Source organism: Raphanus sativus, chromosome 8 (genome assembly GCF_000801105.2).
Source record: "Raphanus sativus cultivar WK10039 chromosome 8, ASM80110v3, whole genome shotgun sequence".
NCBI lineage: Eukaryota > Viridiplantae > Streptophyta > Magnoliopsida > Brassicales > Brassicaceae > Raphanus > Raphanus sativus.
The window spans coordinates 25725041-25733409 of NC_079518.1; positions in this window are offsets into that span (position 1 = coordinate 25725041).

The following is an 8369-nucleotide window of genomic DNA, read 5'->3' on the forward strand; positions in this document are numbered from 1 at the left end:
AGATAATATCATAGCTAAACTTATACATATAATTTAGTAATATTAAAGTATTACATATATGTTTATAATTACCCATAAATAATTATAAACTTAGATAAAATTACTTATGTATACTATTATTATATGTTTAAAATCACTTATAATAATACAAATATCAAAAGCATCGATACAATAATAATTTATTACTATATATAATAATAAATACATATAATAATTTATTATTATATGTTTAAAATCATTGTGATAATTTCCGAAAAAATTAGCGGAAAATTCAAAATTATTTATACTATTATTTACAAAATAATTTGTTTGCTCTCACGTTTAAATTTAAAACGTTAAATTTGTTATTATTCTTAATAAATAATTAGGTTATATTTTTGATATATATTTACCCATAAATAAAAAAATTCATTAGTTTGGTATTCATCATTATCTAAAAAATTATATATTATATTATTTAAAATATTTTACATCATATATTTTAAAAATAAATATAATGTATGTATATATGGATATTTTATTAAAATAAAAAAAATATTGAGTATAAAAATAATATTTAGTTAATTATTAAATATTTCAAAAGCATGAGAATAATTTTTCAATAAGGTTTTTAATTTATAGTAGATTTGTTTATAATTTTTTTTAAACTATTAAGCCCGCAGGTGCGGGCAAAACACCTAGTTTATTATTATCTCAAAAGAAATAAATTTGTTTATGTGTCATACTCTCCATAATTTTAGCTAATTTTGCTTATTTGTCATATTCTCGATAAATAATTTTAGTAATTTAGTTGTTAATTTGTCATTATTATCTTTATATAATTTTAGTGATTTATATAATAATTTATTATATCTCAAAATAATTAATTTAATGATAATATCAAATTTATATTTATATTATATTTACATAAGTAATATTAAAATATTATATATGTATTTATTTTATATTTGGTTTAGTAATCTTAAACCAATTCAATTTTTTTTTTTTTTTAAAAATATATATATATATATATATATATATATATATATATATATATATATATATATATATATTGAAATATAGATGATTCATTCTAATTATGTTTATATATATAAACATAATTAGAATGAATCATCTATATTTCAAAATAAAATTATTAGAACAATCAAAATTAATTTCTGAAAAATGGTAAACAAATTCAAAAATATTTATAGTATTATTTTCAAAGTGATTTTTCGCTCTATGTTAAAAGTTAGAGCATTTAAAATATTTATTAACAATATTACTAAATAATTATATTGGATGTTTAGTAGATAATTACCCTTAAATTTTTAAAAAATTCATTTATCATCATTATCTAAAAAGATTCTATATTATGTTATCCAAAAATATTTTACATCATAATAGTTTTAAAATAAATAAATACATGTATATATTTTAATGAATATATGATTTTTAAAGTTTATTTATATAATAAAAGATGTTTTATTAATTTAAACTTTACAAATATAAAAATTCTGATAATTAATTAATTAATTAATTTAAAAAGCATGTTTAATTTATTCTAATGGTCTTGAATTTATAATGTATCTATTTATATTTTTTGTAAAATTATTAAGTCCGCAAGTGCGGACAAAACACCTAGTTTCTATTTGTATCTTAAGTTATATACACTTTTGATTAGAAACTTATTTATAGAGTAACAGAAATGGAATTCGTAAGGGTCATGTTTTATATAAAATACAAAAAAAAAAAATCAATTGTTGAACCCCACTATGTGATGAAATTTTAAAATTTAAATGTAAGAGTTATTTTTTTCTCTTATTTTATTATTTTGTATAGGAAAAGTTGTTATTAAGAGAAAATAACAGACGACTTTATAAAAAAATTTAAGAGTCTTATTTTTTTCTCTATTTTATTATTTTGTATAGAAAAAGTTGTTCTTAATTAAGAGAACACAGATAATAGATGTCAAAAAAAAAGAGAACACAGATAATAGATGTCAAAAAAAAAGAGAACACAGATAATAATAATAACTTTTTGGCCACCCGGAACGTCTTAAGTGGTAAGAAAACGTGAATCTTGCGGATCTCGTGGTGATTACTGATTAGTCTTTGAGCCTACAAAGCATTTGGATTCACACCATGATTATAAAAAAAATAATAATATATTTTGCCATTATCTTTACTTTTCGGCAGATATAAAACTATTTAAATAATATTTCGTCCATGTAAATCGAGTGAGAAAACAAAATAAGAATATATCCGGTTGGAACTTTTTTTAAAAAAATAACTAATCGATATCGAAAAGAAACAATAATTTAAGGATATTTTATTGGGATATTAACATATCCTAAATGAAATAGTATTAGAATAGAATATTTTCTTATTGTGTAATCTCTTTTTCTATATAGGATTATGGAACTTGGAGTTGTATATAAGGGGATCTTGAGGTCATGAATCAATAACATAGAATCGATTATCGAATTGTATAACTTCTCATGGTATCAGAGCTAACGATTTTTGTGGACCATAATAGCGTTTCCGTATCTGGTAACTAGAAAAGTTTGGTCATGGTGATGACAATTTAAGAAAATGAAGATGACGATCCGGATGATGATGTTAAGACATGGAATAATGAACTCTTGATGACCACCGGACTACTTCGACCTCACGACCATCAAACAACTTTGACTTTCGATCTCACTACATGCGACTTCGAACTCTTAATCTCATGACCTGCAACTTCGAACAATCGATCTCTCGACTTGCGACTTCTCAGACTATCGACCTGTGATATTTTATTTTGATCAACAAGGATGGTGAATCTTCTTGTTGTGACAACGACCTCGAACTGATAAAACCGAACATGACGAAACCGAATCCGACAAAACTAAACTTGATGAAACAAAACCGACGATCCAACGAACTGATGATTTTGATGAAAAAACTGAAAACCGATTTAAATTTAAAGACTTGTAGTTCAAGTTGGACATACAAAATTTGTATGCTCCAATTTGAGGGGTATTGAGATATTAACATATCCTAAAATAAATAGTATTAGAATAGAATATTTCGTTATTGTGTAATCTCTTTTTCTAGATAGGATTATGAAACTTAGAGCTGTATATAAGGAGATCTTAAGATCATGAATCAATAACATAGAAACAATTATTGAATTATGTAACTTCTCATATCTATCCAAATTATGGCAGCATCATCTAACTATAAATCGTTATATAGAACTAACTACAGATCGTAGGAAGACACTCCGCCAGTGCCATCGCTGGAAAAAGCATGATGTCGCCATTGCTGCTTGTTACAACACTGCTTTGGTTGTGCGCAGACCTAGTGACTGCTTCCTTCTTCCAGAAACAACACGTCAATAGAACAATCGCAAGAAAGAAACCACAACAAGCTATCGAAACAATGAAATAAGTTTCCATGATCTCTCTTTGTTTCTCTCAGCAATAACAAATTAACAATAGTCAGAACTCTATATATAAACTTCAATAAGGTCACGATTATTTCTTAACCAATGCAATAGTATTTAATAGTCATATTATTTATTTTCTATTTGGATTAAGATAAGTAAACAGTTATCCACACACAAAAAAAATTTGTAACTAGTGTTTTTATCTGTGGTTCCGAGCTTGGTTCAGCTGGTATGGATAACTTCTCTGCGACCCGTCTTTACAGGCTTCCCTGTGAAGACTATATGCACAATCCATAGAATATTTTTAAACAAACATGTGATTTTGCTCATAAATAATTTGATCGATTCGATTACTTTGAGTATATTAGATTACATTTATCCTTGATATATTAAAGATAGAATAAATTCAGATTAACTTAATTAGTTCCATTTAATTTGGTTTATTTTATTTTTGAACATGTTTTTTTTATTCATAATATCATTTAGTAAAATTAAAATAATTTTAGCAAAATAGGTTATATATAATTTATCATTCATTAAGGTTAATTTTCTAATTGACAAATTAAAAAATTAACGTGAAAACGATACGTAAAAAAATAACTTCTTAAATATTATTACAGTAAGCGACTATTCCATGCTAATGTACGGATAAAAAAATTTACAAACTAATCAAATTTACAAAAAGTTTACGAACTAATCAAATATTATTAATATATATGCATGAAAATATTATGTTTAAATAAATTATGTTATATCTTAATTTAATATGTAATTTCATATATAACAATTTAGATTGGGTCAATATTTTGATATATTAGATTATAAAAAAATTCAAATAAATCATAATTTATTTTAGTTTTGTGTATATTAAGATCAGATTATTTTTAATTATGTTTAATTATATCCATCCTATTCGTTTGTAAATATGTTTTATAACAATCTTTATTATTTAATACATATTGTTTTAGGAAGAAGTAAAAAAACAAAAAAATAGGTATTGGTTTAATTAAGTTTTCACTAACCAATATAATCAAAGACATTCAAAAAACTAAAGCGCATATTTAAATATTTATACAATTAAGTCATAATAATCGATTAATTTTTTGCTTTCGCTGGTTTATAAAATTTAAAATGGTTATAATTCATATATATGAAAATTAAATAGAAGTTGTTAATTATATTATTAACTTATTTAAACATAAAATTTTACTTTTGGGTATAAAATTCATACCAATTTGATTTTTTTTACTTCAAAACAATTTATTTTCAACAATTCAACTAAATTAAACATATAATTGATTGTATACATATATATATATATATATATATATATATATTAACGATCAAAAATATGTTACAAAATAATTATTTGTTAAACTAATTGTTATTAATCCAGTATATATATATATATATATATATATATATATATATATATATATATATATATATTACTGACTTTTGAAAAGCAATGTAAGAATGGTTCATAGAGAACACTGTAAATCTATACTATTATTTGCGAAGTAAAATTTTGGATTCGAGCTCTCACGTTAAAAGTTAGAGTGGTTAATATCGTTTATACCCTTAATGAATAAAATATATAAATTAACTCCAAAATAAAAACGAATTTAAATGATTAATAATAATAATAATAATAGTAATAATAATAATAAGAAGAATTATCTGAAACCTAATATATATTTTAAAAAATAAAATATGATATACACACATATATTGTGTTGTTATCTGAAATTATTTTTTAATAATAAATTTAAAACTAAAATAAACAGAAAACACACTAAAGATTAATCAAAAAATTATATAAATTAACTCCAAATAAAACGAATTTAAATGATTAATAATAATAATAATAATAATAATAATAATAATAATAATAATAATAATAATAATAATAATAATAATAATAATAATAATAATAATAAGAATTATCTGAAACCTAATATATATTTTAAAAAATAAAATATGATATATACACATATATATTGTGTTGTTATCTGAAATTATTTTTTAATAATAAATTTAAAACTAAAATAAATAGAAAACACATAACTAAAGATTAATCAAAAAAATTTATCAATTTTATATAATTGAAAAGAGAACATTTAGTTTATAATACTATATTCAAAGCAATTTTCTTTCTCTCACGTTAAAAGTTATAGCGTTTAAAATCTTCATTATCCTTAATACATAATTAGATTAGATTTGTTAATATAGAATTACTCACAAATTTTAAATGAATTTCATTAATTTGATTTCAAATATATATTAATCTGAAACCTAATATATATTTTAAAAATAAAATATGATATATACACACATATATATTGTGTTGTTATCTGAAATTATTTTTTAATAATAAATTTAAAACTAAAATAAACAGAAAACACATAACTAAAGATTAATCAAAAAAATTATATAAATTAACTCCAAAATAAAAACGAATTTAAATGATTAATAATAATAATAATAATAATAGTAATAATAATAATAATAATAATAAGAATTATCTGAAACCTGATATATATTTTAAAAAATAAAATATGATATATACACATATATATTGTGTTGTTATCTGAAATTATTTTTTAATAATAAATTTAAAACTAAAATAAACAGAAAACACATAACTAAAGATTAATCAAAATTTTTTATCAATTTTATATAATTGAAAAGATAAACATTTAGTTTATAATACTATATTCAAAGCAATTTTCTTTCTCTCACGTTAAAAGTTATAGCGTTTAAAATCTTCATTATCCTTAATACATAATTAGATTAGATTTGTTAATATATAATTACTCACAAATTTTAAATGAATTTCATTAATTTGATTTCAAATATATATTAATCTGAAACCTAATATATATTTTAAAAATAAAATATGATATATACACATATATATTGTGTTGTTATCTGAATTTTTTTTTAATATTAAATTTAAAACTAAAAATAAACAGAAAACACATAACTAAAGATTAATCAAAAAAAATTATATAAATTAACTCCAAAATAAAAACGAATTTAAATGATTAATAATAATAATAATAATAATAATAATAGTACTAATAATAATAATAATAATAATAATAATAAGAATTATCTGAAACCTAATATATATTTTAAAAATAAAATATGATATATACACATATATATTGTGTTGTTATCTGAAATTATTTTTTAATAATAAATTTAAAACTAAAATAAACAGAAAACACATAACTAAAGATTAATCAAATTTTTTTTATCAATTTTATATAATTGAAAAGAGAACATTTAGTTTATATTACTATTCAAAGCAATTTTCTTTCTCTCACGTTAAAAGTTATAGCGTTTAAAATCTTCATTATCCTTAATACATAATTAGATTAGATTTGTTAATATAGAATTACTCACAAATTTTAAATGAATTTCATTAATTTGATTCTCATCATTATCTACAAAATTATATATTATGTGATCCAATAATATTTTACATCAAAATATTTTTTAAATAAATATAAATCCATGTATATAGTTTTATGAATATATGAATATTTTCAAAAAATTTACATAATAAATATTTTTTATTAAAATAAACTTTATTGTATATAAAATTAATATTTAATTAATTATTAAATATAGCAAAGGCATGAAAATAATTTATTATAATGATTCTCGAATTGATAATATATTTATTTAGTAATTTGTAAAACTATTAAGCCCGCAACTGCGGGCAAAACACCTAGTAGCTTTAGAAAGATATATGTAAATCTTTTTCCATTTTTTACTATTTTAGAAAAATAAAAATATTAACAAAACTAAAATAGAAATTTAAAAAAAAAATAGAAATTTTGATAACGGTAGTTACATAATAAGTTTAATTCACTAATGTTATCAATGTAACTAGGTGTTTTCCTGCACCATGTGCAGTAAAAAAATTAAAATATTTTAAATATAAATTATATTTAAAATAAAATATTATTAATGTCGTAAATTTTCTTTTTCTTATCAATATTTTAATATAAATTTGATTTAATTAAAAATAAAAATTAGGATAAAAATAATTTTGTTTATTATTATATTTAAAATATGTATGTATATATTTAAAATTATAATCTTAGAAAGATTTTTCTATCTATTCGTTTTATTTAAATATATTAAATAAATTTGTACAAAATTGCATGGTTATCAAAAATTAAAAATGTTTATAAAATATGTAGAAATATAAGAAACTAATGATTTTACGATTAAATTTTTATAATTTTCTAAAAAATTGTATACATTTTTGAAAATATTAGTAATAAAATTTATTGATATACATTTTTATAATATTTTTAAAAATATATAATTAAATGATATTTCGAAATTTGTAATGCAATATTTGAATATATTTATTTTAATGATGATTTATGAGTTATTACCATATTCTAAAAACAATTCCAAAAATATAAATCGACATTAAAAGTAATATATGAGTTATTACCATATTTTAAAAAGCTTACCAAAAATTTATAAAATATGTAGAAATATAAGAAACTAATGATTTTACGATTAAATTTTTATAATTTTCTAAAAAATTGTATACATTTTTGAAAATATTAGTAATAAAATTTATTGATATACATTTTTATAATATTTTTAAAAATATATAATTAAATGATATTTCGAAATTTGTAATGCAATATTTGAATATATTTATTTTAATGATGATTTATGAGTTATTACCATATTCTAAAAAAAATTCCAAAAATATAAATCGACATTAAAAGTAATATATGAGTTATTACCATATTTTTAAAAGCTTACCAAAAATATAAATTAACATTATATGTAATTGTCCATGTCATATTAAACTATAAGCCATGTCATCAATTATATTAGCCATGTCATATTATTTTTGTGAGAATGATTGTAGAGAGGACATGTGGCAAAATCACTTCTCAAATATAGTCTAGGGG